Here is a 23,275-nt window from a genome sequence, read left to right as displayed (position 1 = left end):
AGTTTTACAGCAACTTAGAGACATCTGCTCACAACCCTTACCCCTTCACTGCTCCATGAATGGGACTACCCGATGGAGCAGGGAATCTCACACCAGCCAGATTGCTGCTTCTAACCGTTCAACCAAAAGCAAACAGCCACAGTTTAAAACGTGTCCTTCAATCTTCTTACCTGGCAAGAAACACTGTGAGCCTGGAACTAAAGCGGATAAGCTCACTGCTGGTTTGGAGAGAGAAAGCAGCAATGACTGTAAACAGCAGATTCTTCCCATTCTCTCTCCCTTACCCTGGACACACGCTGGCCACACACAGCCCGAGAACGGCCTCTCCCTTCCCTCACTCACTCCATGCTCTGAGACCAGTTCTTGTTCCACTCCGGCTCTTACAAACAGACGCCGACTCCCCCTGAACTGTCCCCGGACTCAATGCCGATCTCTGAGCCCATCTGCGGACACGCTCCCAAAGCGATGAGCTGCTGTAAGGAGGCTGCTGTTTGCTGCCTTACTCCGGGGCCCTGATGTCTCCAGTCCCGGTTCTTTTAAACCATCTTCTTGCGCTCACTGAGTGAACGGCGATCACAGGCAGGGCTGGGGGAGGGGACTGCGCATGCGCTCTTCTGCTCACTGGGAATCGCCGTAAGGGGCGGGGCTTAACTGCGCACGCGCAGCTCCCTGCATAATTCAGCATAAAAATCAAAGGGAACTTTCCCCAATTCACTTTTATCAGAATCTGAGCAAAGGTATTGGGCCTGGGGGGTGGGGGAAGGACAGAGAATGTCTAAAGCTGGGGGCTTGTCCATTTAAGGTGCTCAATTTGGGATCATTCCGTGCAGGGTGTTTGCTGATCTTGTGCCGTCTTCACAAAGCAATCCTGCAGAAGCATGGGAGGAACGAGGGAGCCGGAGTGTTTCCTGGAACAGGGCATGTGTTAATATCTGATAGCAACAGTCCTAGATTACTCGGTCGCTGAGAGTAATACCAAACGGCCCTGAGCGGCGAAGTTGCAGAGAGTGAAACAGGCAATAGAGTGTTAAATATTGACCATTGTTTGTCTCGCTCTCTGACACAGTCCCGCAGTGTGGGATTAATAATGTGTCTGTCTCTGGTACAATATCAGTATAAGACCACATCTTCTGTCTCTCCACTGGGAGCTTTCTGGAAATAAACTGAACTTCACAGTTTAGTCTGGAACTGATACTCTCTCTCCCTCTCACTGCCCTCCTCACTCTGTCTCTCCCTCTAACCATTTGCTCTGTCTCTCTTCATTCTCTGTTGCACTTTCTAAGAAGGTGGGATGCTGTTACTGAGCGTGAAATTGGCACATTGACAGGAAGTCTAATACCGACACTCTCACTCTCACTCGCTTTTCTCTCTCTCATGTTGTACATGAAGGAGGGATATTTTAATTAATGTCCTGTGGATACAAATTAGAAACTGTAAGACTGATGCTGTGTCTCTGTCTGGTACTGGTGACTGGAACTGTGTGAGTGTGGGATCCATTTGCATCTGTCAATCTCTGGTAATATGTTTGGGTTGGGATTAATTATGTATCTGTCAGTCTCTGGTATCTTGTGTGAGTGTGGGATACATTCAATATCTCTCTGTCTCTGTTACTGTGTGTGAGTGTGGAATAAATTCTGTGTCTGTGAGTCTCTGGTACAGTGTGTGAGTGTGGTATAAATTCTGTATCTGTGAGACTCTGGTACTGTGTGTGAGTGTGGTATTTATTCTGTATCTGTGAGTCTCTGGTACTGTGTGTGAGTGTGGTATAAATTCTGTATCTGTGAGTCTCTGGTACTGTGTGTGAGTGTGGTATTTATTCTGTATCTGTGAGTCTCTGGTACTGTGTGCGAGTGTGGTATTTATTCTGTATCTGTGAGTCTATGGTACTGTGTGTGAGTGTGGTATAAATTCTGTATCTGTGAGTCTCTGGTACTCTGTGTGTGAGTGTGGTATAAATTCTGTATCTGTGAGTCTATGGTACTGTGTGTGAGTGTGGTATTTATTCTGTATCTGTGAGTCTATGGTACTGTGTGTGAGTGTGGTATAAATTCTGTATCTGTGAGTCTCTGGTACTGTGTGTGAGTGTGGTATAAATTCTGTATCTGTGAGTCTATGGTACTGTGTGTGAGTGTGGTATTTATTCTGTATCTGTGAGTCTCTGGTACTGTGTGTGAGTGTGGTATTTATTCTGTATCTGTGAGTCTATGGTACTGTGTGTGAGTGTGGTATTTATTCTGTATCTGTGAGTCTATGGTACTGTGTGTGAGTGTGGTATAAATTCTGTATCAGTGAGTCTCTGGTACTCTGTGTGATTGTGTAGTTCAGGCTGTAATAATCGAATTGACATGATACCTTTAATCTGCTACTGTTTAAGATTTTTGGAGTGGTATGTACTGTGTAGCATTGTCAGTACTAATGGAATTGATACTATATCTTTCAATATGTTTACGTATGAGATTTTTGGACTGGTATGTAATGTGTATATGTAATGTCATAGAGGGGGTGCAACGGAGATTCACCAGACTGGTTCCTGGTTTGGGGGACAGATTGAGTATAATAGGCCTAAATTCCCCAGACTTTAGAAGAATGAGAGGTGATCTCATTGAAACATGCACAATTCTTACCAGACTTCACAGGGTAGATGCAAGGAGGAGGTTTACCCTGGCTGGGGAGTCTAGAACGAGAGGTCCCAGTCCCAGAATAAGAGGTCGTACATTTAGTACTGAGATGAGGATAAACTTCTTCACTCAGAGGGTGATGAATCTTTAGAATTCTGAATCCCAGAGGGCTGTGGTGGCTCAGTCGTTGAGTGTATTCAAGACAGAAATCGATAGATTTTTGAATATTAGGAGTATAAAGGGATATGGGGATAATGCAGAAAAATGGAGATGAGTCAGTGTATCATCCATGATCTCACTGAATGGCGGAGCAGGTTCGAAGAGCAAAATGCCCAATCCTGCTCCTGTTTCGTATATTTCTTATGTTCTTATCAGTCTGCACTCTGGGTTACTTCATTGCATTGGATTCTGTAACTTTCAACCAGTCTGTCGTATTGGATATTTATTTTGTAGCTCAGGCTGCACTCTTGTGAGATTGACACAGAGCCTTTCAACCTGATAGTGGGTGTGATTATGGGCTGGGATTGATGTATCTACCTGTCAGCAGTACTGAGTTGTGGTGAAATGGAAACAACCTCGGTCTCTCCTGATCTGTTTGACTGCTGGATTGAAAATGTGTCACTGTAAACTGTGAGCAGTGGTGGACTGACCACTGCTGCTGTCTGTGACTGTGGAACTGATAACCTGTCCGTGTCTCTGCACACTGGGAGTGATAACATACCTACTGTGTGTGAGATGGAGCTGGCTGCACTGTTCCTCATGCCTCAGGTGGAGGGAGCTTCACATTTAATCCGGTTACTTCAAATACTTGCCTGTAGGGATTAAAAGTATTTCTTATAAATCAAGATCAGATGAGGTAAAAAATAAAAAGGTGATAGAAACATAGAAGATAGGAGCAGCAGTCGGCCATTCGGCCCCTCGAGCCCGCTCTGCCATTCAATGAGATCATGGCTGATCATCCAAACTCAGTACCCTGTCTCTGCCTTCTCCCCATATCCCTTGATCACTTTAGCCTTAAGAAATATATCTAACTCCTTCTTGAATATACTTAATGAATTGGCCTCAACTGCCTTCTGTGGTAGAGTATTCCACAGGTTCACCACTCTCTGGGTCAATTTATAATCTCTCTGCTAACAATCATTATGAACATTCGCAGAGGAAAGCCAGCGATACAAACAGTGTCAGTGTCTGACTCCACTGCAGTACTGCAGCAATCAGCTTCTGTACACCAAGTGTGTTTTCCAATTTTACAGCAATTCAGTGCCACAAACCAACCGCTGCACTGCTCCATGAATGGGACTACCCGATGGAGCAGGGATATTTACACAGGGCAGATTGGGCACAAACATGGCAGATGCAGTATACTGTGGATAAATGCGAGGTTATCCACTTTAGTGACAAATACAGGAAGGCAGATTATTATCTGAACGGCAATAGATTGGGAGAAGGGGAAGTGCAATGAGACCTGGGTGTCCTTGTGCACCAGTCGCTGAAAGTAAGCATGCAAGTGCAGCAGGTGGTTAAGAAGGCAAATGGTACGTTGGCCTTCATAGCGAGTGGGTTTGAGTACTGGAACAAGGATGTCTTGCTGCAGTGGTACAGGGCCTTGGTGAGACCACACCTTGAGTATTGTGTGCAGTTTTGGTCGCCTTATCTGAGGAAGGATGCTCTTGCCATGGAGAGGGTGCAGCAAAGATTCATCAGACTGACACCTGGGATGGCAGGAATGAAGTATGAGGAGAGATTGGGTCGATTGGGCTTATACTCGCTGGAATTTAGAAGGGACGGGATCTCATTAAAATTCATAAAATTCTAACAGGACTAGATGCAGGAAGGATATTCCCGATGGCCGGGGAGTCCAGAACCAGGTTTCCCAGTCTAAGGATAAGGGGTAAGCCACTTAGGACAGAGATGAGGAGGAATTTCTTCACCCAGAGAGTGGTGAACCTGTGGAATTTTTTACCACAGAAGGCAGTGGAGGCCAATTCATTAAATATATTCAAGAAGGAGTTAGATATATTTCTTAAGGCTAAAGGGGTCAAGGGATGTGGTGAGAAGGCAGGGTCAGGTTACTGAATTTGGATGATCAGCCATGGTCTCGTTGAAAGGCGGAACAGGCTCGAGGGGCCGAATGGCCCACTCCAGCTCCTATCTTCTATGTTTCGATGTTTCCATGCTAAGTCCCTCTCCCATGGGACTAACCATTCAAACAAAAACAAACAGCCCCTGTTTAAAACGTGTCTTTCACACTTCTCACCTGGTGCCTGCAATAGATGCTCTTTGTATCAATCCTTACTGTCCGGCTCTGCTTCCACTGCTCACTGTCCAATGACAAGAAACACGGCGAGTCTGGAACTAAACCGGGAACATTCACTACTGGTTTGCCGAGAGAAAGCAACAATGATTGTAAATAGCAGATCCTTCCCATTCTGTCTCCCTTACCCTGGACACACGCTGGCCACACACAGCCCGAGAACGGCCTCTCCCTTCCCTCACTCACTCCTTGCTCTGAGACCAGTTCTTGTTCCACTCCGGCTCTTACAAACAGATGCCGACTCCCCCTGAACTGTCCCCGGACTCAATGCCGATCTCTGAGTCCATCTGCGGACACGCTCCCAAAGTGATGTGCTGCTGTAAGGAGGCTGCTGTTTGCTGCCTTCCTCCGGGGCCCTGATGTCTACATTCCGGGCCATCTTCTTCCGCTCACTGAGTGAATGGCGAACAGAGGCAGAGCTGGGGGAGGGGACCCGCATGCGCTCTACTGCTCACTGGAAATTGATTGAGGGGGCGGGGCTAAACAGCGCAAGCGCAACTCCCTGCATTAATTGAGCACAATAATCAAAGGGAACTTTCCCCAACTCACTTTTATCAGAATCTGAGCAAATGAACTGGGCCTGGGGGAAAAAGGACAGAGAATGTTTAAAGCTGGAGGCTTGCCCCTTTAAGATGCTCAATTTGGGATCATTCCGTGCAGGCTGTTTGTTCTTCATGATCGCGTCTTCACAAAGCAATCCTGCAGAAACTATTGAGGAACGAAGGATTCGGAGTGTTTGCTGAGACCGTGCAGGAGTTAATATCTGACAGGAACAGCACCAGATTAATTTAATCGGAGAGAATCACTCGGTTACTGAGAGTAACACCGAACGACCCTGAGCTGCCAGATTGTAAGAGAGTACAACAGGGAAGAGAGGGTTAAATATGGGACATTGTTCCTCTCACTCTCTGATATTGTCCCGCAGTGTGGGATTAATAATGTGTCTGTCTCTAGTACAATATCATAGAAGCCTAGAATCATTGAATGTTTCCAGCACAGAAGAAGTCCATTCGGCCCGTCGAGCCCGTGCCAGCAAGGGCCCTTCAGTTTGTCCCAATCCCCCGCCCTTTCCCCGGAGCCCTGCAAATGTGTTTCCTTCAGGTGTTTATCCAATTCCCTTTTCAAAGCCAGGATTGAATCTGCCACCATCATCCTTTCAGGCAGTGCATTCCAGATCATAACCGCTCACTGCATCAAAAACTGTGTCTTCAGGTCACCTCTGGTTCATTTATCAATCACCTTCAATCTGTGTCCTCTGCTTCCCCACCCTTCCACCAATGGGAACAGTTTCTCTCTGTCTACTCTGTCCAGGCACTTTTTTATTTTGAACTCCTCGATCAAATCTCCCAACATTCTCTGCTCGAAGGAGAACAACCCCAGCTTCGCCAGACTCTCCCCGGAACTGAGGTCCCTCATCCGTGGAACCATTCCTGTAAATCTTGTAACTCTCAGTGAGAGGTGAGTCTGCATCCTCTGCCTCCCCAGTGGGATCTCTCTGGATTCACGGGACTGGAGAGCCCAGCCTGGAACTGATAGGCTGTATGTTTTTCTCACCGCCCTGCCTTGCTCTGGCCTGTCTCTCGCTCAGCCCAATCTCTCTCTCTCTCACTGTCTCTCTCACTCTCTCGCTATCCGCTCTCTCTTGTACTGTTTGTCAGAGCGGGATACAGTTGAGCCTGATATGGAAGCACTGTTGAAAGTGCAAGCCTGACATTGTGTCTGTTTCTCTCTCTCTCTCTGGTGCTGCCCCTGAATCTGGGGAACAGAGCGCCGGCCTCAGAGTGTTTAACACTGACTGAGCTGGGAAACTCCAACTAACCCCGAGAATCGGCAGCACAGGCCGAGCGGAGAGGAAAACCTGTCAAGTGAACTGTAAATCTGGGAACAGATTGTGCTGTGAATGAGCAGAGTGAACATTGTGTCAGCAAGAGTGTGTTAAAGGGGCGGGTGGGTTAGACTAATGTCACTGTGTTTGTGTGTCCGCTCTTATCGTCGGAATTCAGAGACCCTCTTGTGTAAAATTCAAAGATTTCCCTGTCATAGGATCGTCCTGCACCCCTGCTCAGCCCTGCAGTGGGAATTAAACGTGAAGCTTTATTTGATTTCAAATTTCAGTCAAAAAACAGCGAACATGTGCGCGATCGGGTGAGAGAGCGCGATCAGTGCAGCAATGAAACGGCTTTAAATCGAAATTGCTGCCTTTAATTCTGATGAAACTTTCTCGACAGCAAACATCCCGGTCTTCGAGAGAAACAGAGTCTAGCCTGGGAATGTGGAGTGCCCGAGTTTAATTGGAATCGGAGAGTTAATGAGGAGAGAGAAACACAGAGAGGCTGGAGGGGCCGGGAGCTGTCAGCAGGATGTCTCCGCCCCGTCCGCTCGCTGCCTTTAAGTTGCTCTGTGCCGCCGCCTCTCGTTTCATTCCTGACACAGCTCTGACTGTCAGAGAGATTTTCTACAGAGTCGCCGACATGACTGAGACTGCAGCCGCCGAAACGGCTCCTCCTGCCGCCGCCGCTCAAACCAAGGCTCCGAGCAAGAAGAAGAAGGCGGCTCCCCGCTCCAAGCCAGCCGGTCCCACGTTGGGCGAGCAGATCCTCGAGGTTGTGGCAAGTGGCAGCGATCGCAAGGGGATGTCGCTGGCCGCGATAAAGAAGGCTCTGGCTGCCAACGGCGTCGATGTGCTGAAGTTAAGTTCCCAGATCAGGTTAAGTATCAAGAGGAAAGTGGAAAACGGCTCCCTGGAGCAGACCAAGGGCACGGGCGCCTCGGGTTCCTTCAGGCTCGCTAAGAAGGAATCCCAGCGGAAAGAGGGAAAGAAGGTGAAGAAACCGGCAACCAAGAAATCTGCAGTAAAGAAACCGGCAGCTAAGAAATCTCCAGCCAAGAAAACAGCAGCCAAGAAATCTCCAGCGAAGAAACCAGCAGCCAAGAAATCTCCAGCCAAGAAACCAGCAGCCAAGAAATCTCCAGCCAAGAAATCTCCAGCCAAAAAAACGAGCAACAAGAAGACAGCAACGTCACAAAAGACAGTGAAAGCGGCGGCTGGGAAGAAGGCGGCGGTGAAGAAGCCCAAGAGCCCCAAGAAGGCAACAGGCGGAAAGGTGAAGGCAGCCAAGAAGGTGGAAAAACCCAAGGCCAAGCCCAAATCAGCAAAGTCTCCCAAAGCAGCGAGCAAAAGAAAGTAAAAAGGACAACTTGTAAACATCTGAACCCAAAGGCTCTTTTCAGAGCCACCACATCATTCCAAAAAGAGCTGATCGCGGAATCAGATGATCCATGTCCCGGGGCCGGGCTCAGGCTCCCGATTGAAATCATTTCAAATGAAACCCGGCTTCCTGGTGACTCGCTGACATTCGCAGCTCCCACCCCTCCCCCAGTGTCCAATAAAACACAATGGGATGTCCGGGCCGGGCCTCACTCTAACTGGGGGGTGTTCGGCTCCAGTCTCAGTTCAGGGTCATTTTCAGTTCACAGGTTCAGGGTGAGGGTCTCTGTGAGACGGTGACACTGGGGATACCCCGCGTCACAACTCAAACCCCAACACATGAGATTCTCCAAATCAGTTTGTAAACTGCTGAACCCGTCTGTGTGGGGAGAGAGAATAAGGTCAGAGATTGACATGGAAGGAGACGGGTCGACTTGTGATTGAAGGGACTGTATATAGGCGCGAATATTACTGATTGTTAATTGTAACCGGAACTTGTGTAAAAGATTCTGGTTTCAGGAAACCCTTGAATATGAAGTCCGAGTCTGTAAAGGTTTGTGCGGAGCGCTGTGTTTCGGTTCTATTGTCGAGAAACGGTTTGAAATTGGCGGTTGCAGAAAGCTGGAGGTGGAGCTGGAAGATCAGAGGCCGCTCTCTGCTCTGTCTGTCACTCTTGAAATTGTCTCCTCCCCTCCCGCTCTCTCTGTTTAATCTCTCACTCTGTCTCCTCCCCCCTCCCTGCCTTTCTCAGTCAAGTCGAACCCGACCTTACTTCTGATTGGTGGTCTCCTTCACAGTCCCATTTCTTCACCAATCACAGAACTACAATCACACATTAGAAAGTATGCACATCATTGGTTGAAATTGTCGACCAGGCGAAATGTTTGAATTTTTTGTTTTAGAAAAAGCCCGCCAATTCCAGTGCCGGGTGGAAGCGAATTAATCTAAAGTCTAGTTTCAATGGAATGATTTTAAAATCTCGGTCCTTTTGTTCTGTTATTCTGCGTTCACCGTCAGTAATTCCTGGCGCTGTTCTACGAACAGGTTTAATTTGTCAGCCTCTTATCTGTAACCGGCGCCAATAAGTCTCCATTCAGCAATCTGAAATGTGCCGAGTATCAGATCGCTGACTGCACAGTTACCCAATGACAGATTATTGGCCAAGGCCTTCTCACAGGCTCCACGGGGACAGAGAGAAGCGACTGAATTCTGATCCTCTCCCCTGAAAGCGGCGGCTAACGTCACAATGGGACGGGCGGGGGGAAATTCTGAATGGGCTGGAGAGGAGAGGGAGAGGAATCGAGTGGAAGAGCGGGAGATTGGCGCGGGGCCCTTTCCCCGCTCCTGTCAGCATCAACAGCCCAGAGTGCGGGCAATGGGAAGGGCCCGAAAGCACCAAGCCCGGGAAGGAACATTTAAAACCTTCAATGATTCTGGCAATGATCGTCTCAATATGTGCAGAATAAAATCGATTTGTCTCAAAACGGTTATTTCCTGCACTAAATTTGGCGGACTTTTTGAAATGGGCGATTAATCACAGCTCAGCCAATCGGGGCCTGAGTTTCCAGCGTTTCATTGATTGGTCAGAGTTGGGTTTGAAGTGGGTGGGCGCCGGTCTCCAGCCAATCAGTGCTCGGGGCGGTCCCTCACTGAGTATAACAAGGCGGACACACAGCAAATTCCGCATTAACAGTCCGTGTGATCCAGATTTTGCTGAGCTCTGGTCAGAAAATGGCCAGGACCAAGCAGACAGCGCGCAAATCGACCGGAGGGAAAGCTCCTCGCAAACAGCTGGCGACCAAAGCGGCCCGGAAGAGCGCTCCAGCCACGGGCGGAGTGAAGAAACCCCATCGCTACAGACCCGGCACTGTGGCTCTGAGGGAGATCCGCCGCTACCAGAAATCCACCGAGCTGCTGATCCGCAAACTGCCCTTCCAGCGCCTGGTGCGGGAGATCGCTCAGGACTTCAAGACCGACCTGCGCTTCCAGAGCTCGGCCGTCATGGCCCTGCAGGAGGCCAGCGAGGCTTACCTGGTGGGGCTCTTTGAGGACACCAACCTGTGCGCCATCCACGCCAAGCGAGTCACCATCATGCCCAAAGACATCCAGCTGGCCCGCCGCATCCGCGGGGAGCGCGCCTAAACTCACCCTGCCCGGCTCTAGACTTTAGCACCAAATACAACAACGGCTCTTTTAAGAGCCACCAAATCAGCAAAGGAAAGACCTCCGATCAGCGCAAGAGAAACTGGACTGTGCACACAGCGTGCAGCTTTTGTACTGTTACCTTAACTCGGCATCTATAAACTTCAGCATTGTATATCTGACGGTGCGTTTATGTTCTAGGTTGAAATGTGAGTGAGCTGCCCGGTAGACTAATGAACTCGCCCAGTGTGAGTCGGAAAATATAAGTGGGGGTTCTGATAGTAAATTGATCCAACTCGACATACCAGATAGATCCGAGAGAGAGAACGAGGTGCCTCAAGTCTGAATCTAACCTTTAAAACCAGCGGACAGGTGGGAACTTCAATTACTATTTGGAATATTTAAAAATTAACCAGAGCTGTAATTCTGGTTTGATCCTGTCTGCCAATTAAAAGGGGAAATGTTTGTATGGGTCCGGATGTATATATTTATTCCTATGGGATTATTGTCCCAATAAGGAACGGTAAGCCCAACAACCCCGCTCTCACTTTATACTCGGTTCTAAACATCGGTTCATATTCGGCTCTCCCAACAACGTGTTCACTGAGTGACGGTCTCACGTTACGGTTCCGTGTGTATTGTTTTTCGCTGAAGCCAGACCTTCTCCATATTGAATCACTGATCTGAATATTGGCTAACAGCAAGCCCGCTGCAGTGTTTGCGGATCTAGATTTCTACATGTTCGACAGTTTACTGAAAATGGTTAAATAGTAAGCAACCCTTTCACAGATGAAGTCGATGGCTCTGAAAAGAGCCTTTGGGTTATTAGATTGAATCTTGTCCAGTTTACTTGCTTTTGGAGTTGGCAGTGCTGGTTTTCTTGGGCAACAGCACCGCCTGGATATTAGGCAGCACCCCGCCCTGAGCGATGGTCACCTTTCCCAGCAGCTTGTTGAGCTCCTCGTCGTTGCGGATGGCCAGCTGCAGGTGTCTGGGGATGATGCGGGTCTTCTTGTTGTCGCGGCCACGTTGCCGGCCAGCTCCAGGATTTCAGCGGTCAGATACTCGAGCACAGCAGCCATGTAGACCGGGGCTCCGGCACCCACACGCTCAGCATCGTTGCCTTTTCGCAGGAGCCTGTGAACACGGCCCACAGGGAACTGCAATCCGGCCCTGGATGAGCGGGACTTGGCCTTGGCCCGAGCTTTACCGCCGGTTTTTCCTCTTCCATACATTTCCACAATTCACTCGTTCAGAGAAAGAATGAAAGTCTCCGCCCACATCTGCCCCTCTTATACCTTCTGGAGGAATGAAGACAGCCTACTTGTGATTGGTCGCTCTGTGGTGAATTTCATTGGTGTTTTCCGGTGACCAATCACAGTCTGTTTTTCCCGCCAATGAAAAGTGTGTGGAAATAACTGCCTCAACAGTCAGACCGCCAACCATTTTTTAATTTCAAAAAGCCCGCCAATATTTTCCAAAATCTGCGAATTAATTGAATAAATTCACTTTTAGCCAAAGATTTCCGGACAGTTTTTTATTCCTTTTGTCTTATTCCATCTCTCCCTTGCAAATTCTAGGCTGTTACAATTAGGATTAATTTCGGGTTCAATTTCAAATGTATCGGGCGGGCCTCAATTTGCATTGATTCTGTAACGGGACACATTCCAGCTCAATCTGTGTAAAAGTGAGGATTCACAGATTATCGATCGATCCTTTGCACAGGCGCTGCTGCGGGAGTGAAACCAGATCTAGGAGTCCTGCTGTGAGAAGAGAAGAGGGACAGTGTTCAAACTGACCGCGTTCTGGTCTCTAAGAAACCCCATTTTGGGTTGTTAGACTGCAGGAATTCTCGGGTTAATAAAACGATTGACTGCCAATTGGCATTTTAAAAAATGAAAATATTTTTACAGAGATTGAGGTGAATGAAATCCGAGTCTCTTCTCAAAAACAAGCTTTTAATTCGTCGGAAGGAGCTGCAAGTGAACGGGTCTGAGAACAAAGGGAAAGAGCGATCAGGGACCGTGTTTGTAGTTTACTGGGCGGGAAATACAACGGCGACACTAGGGTCGATCCGGTCAGTGAAACTGCTTATCTGAAAATTCAAAACTAAATTGACAGCTGGAACTTCAAACGTTCTCAAACACACTTGTTCAGGAAATAATTACAGTAAATTGATTCTAAAGGGAGATGCGATGTGTAGATCTTTCAGAGAGGTTGTGGGTGGCTCTTAAAAGAGCCGTTGTGTTTTGGGCTTGTTCTTTCAGGACAGCGTGGAGTTTTACTTGGAGCTGGTGTATTTGGTCACCGCCTTTGTCCCTTCCGACACGGCGTGCTTGGCCAGCTCCCCGGGCAGCAGCAGGCGCACGGCGGTCTGGATCTCCCGGGAGCTGATGGTGTGCCGCTTGTTGTAATGGGTCAGGCGGGAAGCCTCACCCGCGATGCGCTCGAAAATATCGTTCACAAACGAGTTCATGATGCTCATGGCTTTGGAGGAGATGCCGGTGTCAGGGTGAACCTGCTTCATCACTTTGTAGATGTAGATGGAGTAACTCTCCCTCCTCGACTTTCTGCGCTTCTTGCCGCCCTTCGGTGCCGCTTTCTTCACGATTTTTTTGGCGCCTTTCTTGGCAGCTGATTTCTTCTCGTCAACCATTTTCTCTTTCAAGTAGCAAAGATATAAGGAAACGCTGCTATCAGCTCGCCTGATATAGGCAGCCGCACGGTCCGTCCCACAGAGCTATGCTAATGAGGGATGAGTGGAGGCAACGATTCTGATTGGTTTATTGGCAGTATGGTCAATATCCTTTGTTCTTTAACTCTCCGATTGGCCTCTTTACACATCCAATCAGAATTAGCGCTTACCACAATCTCACATTCTTGAATGCTGTCATGAATTACAACCCACCCTTATTTATACACTGTTCTTTATTTATTTCTAATCTGCTCTCAATAAAATGGTCACTGACAGCCTGTCTTACGAGGATTGTTCATTAATATATTGCCTATATATATAGATATATATATTCAATAATCTGAACAGCAAACTCACTGCTGTGTATGTCGATCTAGATTTATAAATGTTGAAAAGACATTGACCGTTCTATGACCGAAATTGCCTGAAGGTCACTTCTAATCAGGACATTTCCAGCTTAACAACTGTAGGGATTTAATATTAAAACACAGCTGGGATAATTGTGATCAACAGGTCAGTTTCTGCAGACAGTAAGCAACCCTTTCACAGATACAATGGGTGGCTCTGAAACGAGCCTTTATGTTATTAGATTAAATCTTTTCCCCTTTACTTGCTCTTGCTGGGCCCAGCCCTGAATTTCTTTGGCAGAAGCACCGCCTGGAAACTAGGCAGTTCAGCAATGATCTTAGTGAATGGTGCAGCAAACTCGATGGCCTTATGGCATGCTCCTGTCAGTCTCTGGTATGTGAGCATTGTTTTTTTCTTCAGTTTCTGATTTGGGTTTTATTACACACCCTGACAGCATCTGGGATCTAAGTGTCTGTTTCACTCTATATCGGTCAGTTTCTGGCATGTGAATGTGGGAATTACTCTGTACCTGTCAGTTTCTGGTATGTCATTGTGATTTTATTCTGTACTTGCCGGTTTCTGATATGTAAGTGTGGGTTTCCCTCTGTTCCTGACATTTTCTGTAAGTTAGTGTGGTTTTTATTCAGTATCTGCTAGTTTCTGGGATGTGAGTATGGATTTTACCCTGCATCTGTCAGTCTCAGGTTTGTGAGTGTATGTTTTCTTCTCTATCTGTCCATCTCTGGGATGTGAGTGTGGGTTTTACTCTGTATCTGTCTGTCTCTGGGATGTAAGTGCATGTTTCACTCAGTATCTGTCTGTTTCTGGGATGTGAGTGTGGGTTCCACTTGTTTTTGTCAGCCTCTGGAATGTGAGTGTGGGTTTTATGCTGTATCTGTTAGATTAATTGTATGTGAGTGTGTATTTTACTCAGTATCTGTCTGTTTCTGGGATGTGAGTGTGGGTTCCACTTGTTTTTGTCAGTCTCTGGAATGTGAGTGTGGGTTTTATGCTGTATCTGTTAGATTAATTGTATGTGAGTGTGTATTTTATTCAGCATCTGTCTGTTTCTGGGATGTGAGTGTGGGTTTTACGCTGTATCTGTTAGATTATTGTAAGTGAGTGTGTATTTTATTCAGCATCTGTCTGTTTCTGGGATGTGAGTGTGGGTTTTGCTATGATTATGTTAGTCTCTATACAAATGTTCTGGCTAATCTGGATGTCTGGGGAACCCACGCAGGCTGCTCACCGGCTCTTCAGTGGAAGAAACCATGCATGTGCCAAAACTTGAATGGGCCGCACACCCAGTTTAAGGGGCTGCACACCCAAAATAATAGAGGGAACATTGTTCTGTACCTGTCAGTTTGTTGTATTTGAATGGGGTTTTCTTATACATCTGGCAATCTCTGGAACGTGTGTGTGGGTTTTATGCTATAACTGTCAGTTTATCTTATATGGGTGTGTGCTTATTTGGTACCTATCAATTTCTGGGTTGGGAGTGTGGAGTTTAGTTTCTATCTGTCAGTTTGTGGTATGAGTGTGGGTTTAACTCTGCATTTGTCAGTTTCTGGGTTCTGAGTGTGGGTTTGACTCTGCATCTGTAATTTTCTGGGGAGTGAGTGTGGGTTTGAATCGACATCTCTCAGTCTCTGGTATGTGAATGTGTGTTTTATTCTGCACCTCTCTCTCTCTCTTTAATGGGAGTGTTGATTTTGTTCTGCATCAGTCTGCCTCTCGTATGTTAGTCTGGGTTTTACACTGTATCTGTTAGTCTCCGGTATGTGAGTGTGGGTTTTACTCTGTATTTGTTAGTCTCGGGTATGTGATTGTAGGTTTAACTCTGTATCTGTTAGTCTCTGGTAAGTGAGTGTGGATTTTACTCTGTATCTGTTAGTCTCTGGTATGTGAGTGTGTGTTTTACTCTGCATCTGTTAGTCTCTGGTAAGTGAGTGTGGTTTTACTCTGCATCTGTTAGTCTCTGGTATGTGAGTGTCGGTTTTACGCTGTATCTGACAGTCTCTTGTATGTGAGTTGGGTTTTACTCTGTATCTGTTAGTCTCTGATATGTGAGTGTTGGTTTTATTCTATAGCAAGTGTTCCCTTTAAGCAGCAGGTCCTGTACAGCAGATCCTACGATGTTCTAATGGCAACAACTGCACATACATGTTAATCTGAATGGGTCATGCAGCCCCCACAATAAATAATCTCTGGGAATTGAGTGTGGGTTTTACTCTGTATCTGTCTGTCTCTGGGATTTAAGTGTGGATTTCACACTATCAGTCAATCTCTGGGAGGTGAGTGTGATATTTACTCTCTATCTGTATGTCTCTGGTATGTAACTGTGGGCTTTATTCTGTACCTTTCAATTTATTCGATGTGTGTGTGGCTTTCTCTCTGTCCCTGACAGTCTCTGGTGTGTGAGTGCGGGTTTCATTGTGTGTTGTTCTGTCTCTGGTAGCTGAGTGTGGGTTTTATTCTGTATTAATCTGACATTCAGATTAACATGCATGTGTGTGTGTGTGTGTGTGTTTTACTTTATAGGATTGAAAATATGTAATTTTTTTTGAAGGTGAAAGCCGAGTAAAAGTTCGTATTCAGAGGGATTTGTGTGTCCTTCTACATGAATCACAGAAAGTAAACAGCAATCAATTGGGAATTAAATTTTATATTTGCCCTTATTGCAAGTGGTTGGAGTATAAGTGTATGGTAGTGTTGGTTCAATTTTATAGGTCTGGGATGAGCAGAAATTTATTCCCTCGGAGGGTTATAAATCTTCTCATATCTAACCCAGAGGTCTGCGGATGCTCAGTCGGTGGGTATATTCAAGATTTTTGGGCACTTAGCATATCAACGGAATAAATTTCTGCTAATTACATCTGGGGTTCTCTCTAACTGTCAATCCCTGGTGTCTGAGTGTGTGTTTACTCTGTGTCTGTCAGTCTTTGGTTTGTGAATGTGGTTTCTACTCTATACCCGTCATTTTCTGGTATATTAGTATAGTTTTATCTGTACCAGACATATTTATGATACGTGAGTATTCGTTTTACTTTCTAAGTTCATTTGAATTTCGAGCAGGGGCTGGCCATTATGCCCCCCGAGCCTGCTCTGATATTCAATAAGATCATGGCTGACCTTCGAACTCAACTCGGATTTCCTGTCCTTTCCCGATCTCTCTTAATTCCTCCGCAGTACAAGAATCTATATCAGCCTTAAACATAATCAACGACTGGGCATCCACAGCTCTTTGGGGCAGCGAATTCCAAATATTCGCAACCCGCTGAGTGAAGAAATTCCTCCTTATCTGAGTCTTAAAAGGCCAGCCATTTTTCCGGAGCCTTTGCCCCAAAGTTCTAGATTCTCCTGTGAGGGGAAACAATCTCTGAAATGTGAGTGTGAGTCTTACTCTTTACCTGCCAGTTTCTGCTAAATTGTGGGTGGCTTTTCATTGTACCTGTCAGTTTCTGGTATGGAAGAGAGCTTTTCACCCTGTACCTGTCAATTACTCGTAATTGCGTATGGGCTTTACTCTGTATCTGCCAGTTTCTGTCGTGCAAGTGTTTGTTTTGTTCTGTATCTGTCAATCTCTGATACATGACCTTCCCCTGCAGTATCTTTAGCACTGTTTGTGACCTGAAATCTTCTCTCTTTTTTCATCCCCATTTTTAATGTTGTTTTAAAATTCCTTTTTATTTCTATGGGAGACGCATGGAATTCCATGGAAGATCAAAGTATTTTGTCAGTTGCAATGGATATTTCTTTTTCTCTTAAAATCCTACTGCAACGTTCCATAAGTCAGTTCTGACCTGCGAGGGGTATTAAAAGTATCTCGGCTGCGATGGCAGGGAATCGAACCCAGGTCAACTGCTTAGAAGGCATCTATGTTCACCACTATACCACCATCGCTCACATCTTAATTAATATATTTACAGACTTCTTTGGCCCCTAAGTGTGCCAAGTGAGAGACACAGCAATCATTTAAATCAGAACATCAGCACTACGCTGAGGCACTTTCCCTCCAATTAAAAATGTCCACTGTGAATTGTAATATCGCTAGGATTGAGCCCTCACCCCATTTATTATTTTAAAATCTTTTATTGGTTAAAAAATAATAATCCACATTGCTGAAAGGCATTAAACTGCGATAGGGAGACCTAAACTGTATCAAACATATCAAAGTTTGCAGGTGATACTAAGATGGGAGGGAAAGTAGTGGGTGAGGAGGACATAAAAAACCTGCAAGGGGACATCGACAGGCTAAGTAAGTGGGCAGAGATTTGGCAGATGGAATACAATACTGGAAAGTGTGAGGTTATGCACTTTGGCAGGAAAAATCGCAGAGCAAGTTATTATCTTAATGGCTAGAAACTGGAAAGTACTGAAGTACAAAGGGATCTGGGGGTCCTGGTGCACGAAACGCAAAAGGTTAGTCTGCAGGTGCAGCAAGTGATTAAGAAGGTCAATGGAATGTTGGCTTTCATTGCTAGGGGGATAGAATATAAAAATAGGGAGGTATTGCTTCAGTTGTACAAGGTATTGGTGAGACCGCACCTGGAATACTGCGTACAGTTTTGGTGTCCATACTTAAGAAAGGACATACTTGCTCTCGAGTCAGTACAAAGAAGGTTCACTCGGTTAATCCCGGGGATGAGGGGATGGACATATGAGGAGAGGGTGAGTAGATTGGGACTCTACACATTGGAGTTCAGAAGAATAAGAGGCGATCTTATTGAAACATATAAGATTGTGAAGGGGTTAGATCGGGTGGATGCGGGGAAGATGTTCCCGATGATGGGTGAAACTAGAACTAGGGGGCATAGTCTTAGAATAAGGGGCTGCTCTTTCAAAACTGAGATGAGGAGGAACTACTTCACTTAGAGGGTGGTAGGTCCATGAAATATGCTGCCCCAAAAAGCAGTAGAAGCTACATCATTACATAAATTTAAAACAGAAATAGACAGTTTCCTAGAAGTAAAGGGAATTAAGGGTTACAGGGAGCGGGCAGGAATTTGGACATGAGTCTAGGTTCAGATCGGTCATGGCCCTGTGGGTAGCGGAGCGGGCCCAGGGGCCGTGTAGCCTGATCCTGCTCTTATTTCGTGTGTCTAATTCTGTTAGATTCAGGAGATGGTTCTGTGATAGTGGATTGGCAGTTAGGATCAGATCAGCCATGATCTTATAGAATGATGGAGCAGGCTCGAGGGGCCGATTGGCCTACTCCTGCTCCTATTTCTTATGTTCTTATGTATCAACAGGAGCCTGGTTGCGATGCCGCGAATTAGAACCCCAATCAACTCGCTCGAAAGAGCAGCTACAATCACCACACTCCAACCATCGCTCTAATTTTAAAATGTAATCCTCTGTATTTACAGATCGCATGCAATGCATCTTTGGAGCTTTAGTCAGGACGAATAAAAGACTTTGCAATCATTTCAATCTGAACATAAACAAGGTGTTCAGGTTATTTCTCTCCAATTCAAAATAGTTACTGATGAATGGTTATCTTGTTGCACTCCTAGCTGGCGGCCAGGAGATGGCACCAAACTCTAATAGTTTGGAGTGTGCGGATTGTGTCCACACATCTAGACCGCTGTGAGTCTGGTGCTGCCCGGGGAGCTGGCCAGCACGGCGTGTCAGAAGGGACAATGCCGGTGGCCATTGCAAATAAATTTCACAACGCCCTGAGAAAGCATTAAGCAAAGCAACGGCTCTTTTAAGAGGAAACCACACCATTAATTTCGTCGAATTATCCATTCGGGATATTGTCCTTTTAATGAATCAGAGAAAGGTACAGCACATTTGTTTGTGGCTTTACTCTGCCACTGTCATTTACTGCTATGTGAGTGTGGGTTTAACTCTGTACCTGTCTGTATCTGGAATGTGAGTGTGTGATTTAATCTGTACCTGTTGTTTTCTGGTAAGTGAGTGAACATTTTTCTTCGTATCTGTCAGTGTCTTGATGTGAGAGTGTGTGTTTCAGTCTACATGTCCACCTCTGGTATGGAAGTGTGTTTTTTATTTTGTACCTGTTATTTTCTTGCATGGAAGAGAGGCTTTACTCTGTACTTCTCAAGCTCTGGTATGTGTGCGTGGGTTATACCCTCGATTTCTGATTCTCTGTTATGTGACAGTTCATTTAATCTAAGTCAGCCAGTGTCTGATATAATACTGTGGGTTTTACTCTACTTGTCAGTTTCTGTTACGTGAGTGTGGCTTTTCTGCTGTAACGCTCAGGTACTGATATGTGAGTGTGGGTGTTTCTCTGTACCTGTCAGTGTCTAGTATGTGAGTCCAGGCTTTATTCTGTACCTCTTGATTTCTGATATGAGAGTGTGTGGTTTACTCTTTATCATTCACTCTCTGGCATGTGAATGTAAGTTTAATTTTGCATCTGTCTGCCTCTGGTATGTGAGTTTGGGTTTTACTCTTTGTGTCAGTTTCTGATATGTGAGAGTGGCTTTTACTCTGCACCCGTCAATATCTTGTATGTGAATGTGGATGTTGCTTTGTACCTTTCAGTGTCTAATGTGTGAGTGTCTGTTTCACTCTGCCTGTAAGTTTGTGACATCATAGTGTGGTTATCACACTGTAACTCTCAAATTCTGAAATTAGAGTTTGAGTTTAACTATTTTTATTTCACTCTATGGTGTGTGAGTGTGGGTTTTCCTCTGCATCTCTCGGTCTCTTGTATGTGAACTTGGCTTTTACTCAAAACCATCAAATTTGTGAATTTATTCCATATCAGTCAGTTTCTGATTTATCAGAGTGGGGTTTCCTATCTTCCTGTCAATGTCAGCTATGGAAGAGAAGGTTTACTCATAATCTGTCAGTTTCTCGATTATGAATGCGGGTTTTGAGTCTGTATCTATCAGTCTCTGATGTGTGATATTCACCCAGTATCTATCAGGCTCTGATATGTGAGTTTTACTCTGTATCCATCGGTCTCTGGTATGTGAGTATACGCCTTGCACTGTATCTGTCAGTTTCTGTTATGGAAGTCTGGTTATATTCTATACCTGTCTTGTTCTGATATATGAGAGTGGGTCTTACTCTATACCTGTCAGTTTCTGCTCAGAGATTGGGTTTTCCATTGTACCTGTCAGTTTCTGGTATGGAAGAAAGGATATTACATTGTACCTCTCAATTACCGCTAAGTGAGTATGGACTTAACTATGTATCTTTCAGTTTCTGTTATGGATGTGTGTGTTTTATTGTGTACCTGTCAATTTCTGATATGTATGTGTGGGATGTCTTCAGCTCATGTTATTATTTGTTATTAATCAATAATTTACAGTTAAATGTAGGGGACCTGATTAAGAAGTTTACAGATGATACAAAAATGGCCGTATGGTTGACAGTGAGGAAGATAGCTGTAGATTGCAAGAAGATATCAGTAGACTTTCAGCTGGGCAGAAATGTGGCAATTTGAATTCAATTCTGAGAAATGTGAGATAATGCATTTGGGGAGGGCTAACAATGCGAGGGAATGTACAATAAATGGTAGGATGCTCGGAAGTGCAGAGGGACTGAGGGACCTTTGAGTGCATGTCCACAGATCCCTGAAGGTAACAGGACAGGTAGATAAGGTGGTTAAGATGGCAAAAAGGAAAGTTCCCTTTATTAGTTGAGGCTTAGAATATAAGAGCAGGAAGGTTCTGCTGGAAGTGCATAAAATACTAATTCGGCCACAGTTAGAGTACTGTGCACAGTTCTGGTCACCAGGTTACAGGAAGGATGTGATGCACTAGAGAGGGTACAGAGGAGATTAACGAGCATGTTGCCAGGACTGGAGAATTTTATATATGAGGATAGATTGGATAGTCTGGGGTTGTATTCTATGGAACAGAGGAGCCTGAGGGGACTTGTGGAGAATTGTTTTCACCCTGTGGTTGGTCGGGGTCTGGAACACACTGCCTGAAAGGTTGGTGGAGGAAGGGAACCTCATCATTTTAAAAAGTACTTGGGTACGTACTTGAAGTTCTGTAACCTGCAAGAATAATGAGCTAGAGCTAGAAAGTGGGATTTGGCGGGATAGCTATTTTAAGGCCGAAAGGCCTCCTTCTGTGCTGTAAATTTCTATGATTCTATGATCTGGTATGAAAGAGTGGGTTTTATTCTGAATCTGTTAGTATCTGGTATGTGAGTGTTGGCTTAATCCTTCAGCTGTGGATGCGAGTATGGATTTTACTCTGTGTGGTAAACCACTTTTATCGTTACACTATAGTTATCACTGTTGTATTGTTATCACCGTTATCACTGTTGTATCACGATACGAGGTCGCCTCTTGTCGCGCTGTTATACCTGGGCTGACCACCTCCGACTCCGCCCATGGCTCCACCTACCTGCCCAGGTATAAAGGTAGTCGACTGGCTGGTATTCCTCCTTGTTGGACCCGATCACCCACGAGGGTGGGCTCTGTTATTTAGTCAATAAAAACCTTTAGTTACGTTCCTAACTCGTCGCTTTTTATTGGACGAATTGATAGGTATATCAATTTTATTGACTAAATTTTAAAGATGTCTACTACTGACCAGCCAGGAGCCCTCCCAGAAGCACAGCCACAGCAGCTTTCAGACACCGGGCTACACCAGCCACACCAGCCGGCTTGGCTGCAAGCCCTCAAACCACAATACCTGGATCTAAACCCACAGGCAGCAAACTCAGCCCTCAACTTCAAACACTGGCTGGACTGCTTCGAATCCTACCTGGAAGAATCCGGCGCCCCGCAGAGATCCAAACTAAGACTTCTGAACGCCCAAGCGAGCCCGAGAGTATACGCACTCATCCAGGATACGACTACATATGAGGCCGCTATCAACCTACTGAAACAGCAGTACCGCAGCCCGGTAAATTACATGTACACCAGGCACCTCCTAAGATCCCGCCCGCAACAGCCAGGAGAGTCTGTAGCTGAATTTTTACGGGCGCTAAGAGCACTCGGCAGGAACTGTGACTTTAAAGCGGTGACGGCTGTTGAAAATACGGAAGATAATATCCGCGATGCCTTTGTGAAAGGCCTACGGTCCGACTACTCACGGCAAAGACTGCTTGAAGCTAAAGACCTCGACCTGGACAAAGCTGAAGCCCTCGCTCTCTCCCTGGAGGTGGCCCATCAGGACCAGGAGGCGTTTTCCAGGTACTGCTCGCGACCCTGGGACTCGGGCCCGACCCCTACCGCAATACCCTTCGCAGCGCCGCCCCCGGGACCTACCTCAGCGTCGGCGTCCCGGACCCGACCGGGCCCGCCACCCCCGGTACCGGCTCCGACATCGGGCACCCGCGATCGGGCCGCCGGCTGCTTCTTTTGCGGCCAGGAGAAGCACCCGAGGTCGCGCTGCCCAGCCAGGAACTCTACCTGCTCAACCTGCAGGAAGAAAGGCCACTTCTCTAAGGCCTGCAGGAGCGGATCTTCAGAGGCCAGCAGTGCCTCATGCGAACTGTGGGGGCGGCAATCTTCTTTCACGGCAACTGAGGCCAGTATCCCCACACGTGAGTCATGGGGGTGGCCATCTTTGATCAAGGCAACCGACCCCAATAGTGCCTCATGTGAGTTATGGGGGCAGCCATCTTCTCCGCCATTTTGTCCTACCTCGTGGGAGACGCCATTTTACCCACCACGCCCGACTGCCACCGGGCCCCCGGACCCGACGACCGCCTCGCCCGCAGACGACAACGACTCGCTTACCTACACACTAGCCTCCGTCACTCTGGATCAAGCCCGCCCACACCACCTGTCCAAGTCGATGATGGACATCAAAGTAAACGGCCACGCCACGACCTGCCTGTTCGACAGCGGAAGCACGGAGAGCTTCATCCACCCAGACACGGTGAGCCACTACTCCCTCCCTGTCCTGCCAACGCGCAACCGAATCTCGATGGCATCGAGGTCCCACGCCACGGACATTAGCGGCTACTGTGCTGTGACCTTGTCGGTTAAGGGTACAGAGTATAAA

At 46.5% G+C, this 23,275-nt stretch overlaps 1 pseudogene; it reads right to left on the bottom strand.

The window, feature by feature from the left end:
• Nucleotides 1-12,247: 12,247 nt before the first annotated feature.
• LOC147087963 (histone H2B pseudogene) lies at nt 12,248-13,109 on the bottom strand (annotated as a pseudogene).
• Nucleotides 13,110-23,275: the final 10,166 nt, after the last annotated feature.

This window comes from Somniosus microcephalus, unplaced genomic scaffold, assembly GCF_052327205.1.
Source record: "Somniosus microcephalus isolate GS21.2 unplaced genomic scaffold, FLI_Smic_1.0 unresolved_chr5, whole genome shotgun sequence".
NCBI classification, from domain to species: Eukaryota; Metazoa; Chordata; class Chondrichthyes; order Squaliformes; family Somniosidae; genus Somniosus; species Somniosus microcephalus.
This window is presented reverse-complemented; position numbering and strand designations above follow the sequence as displayed.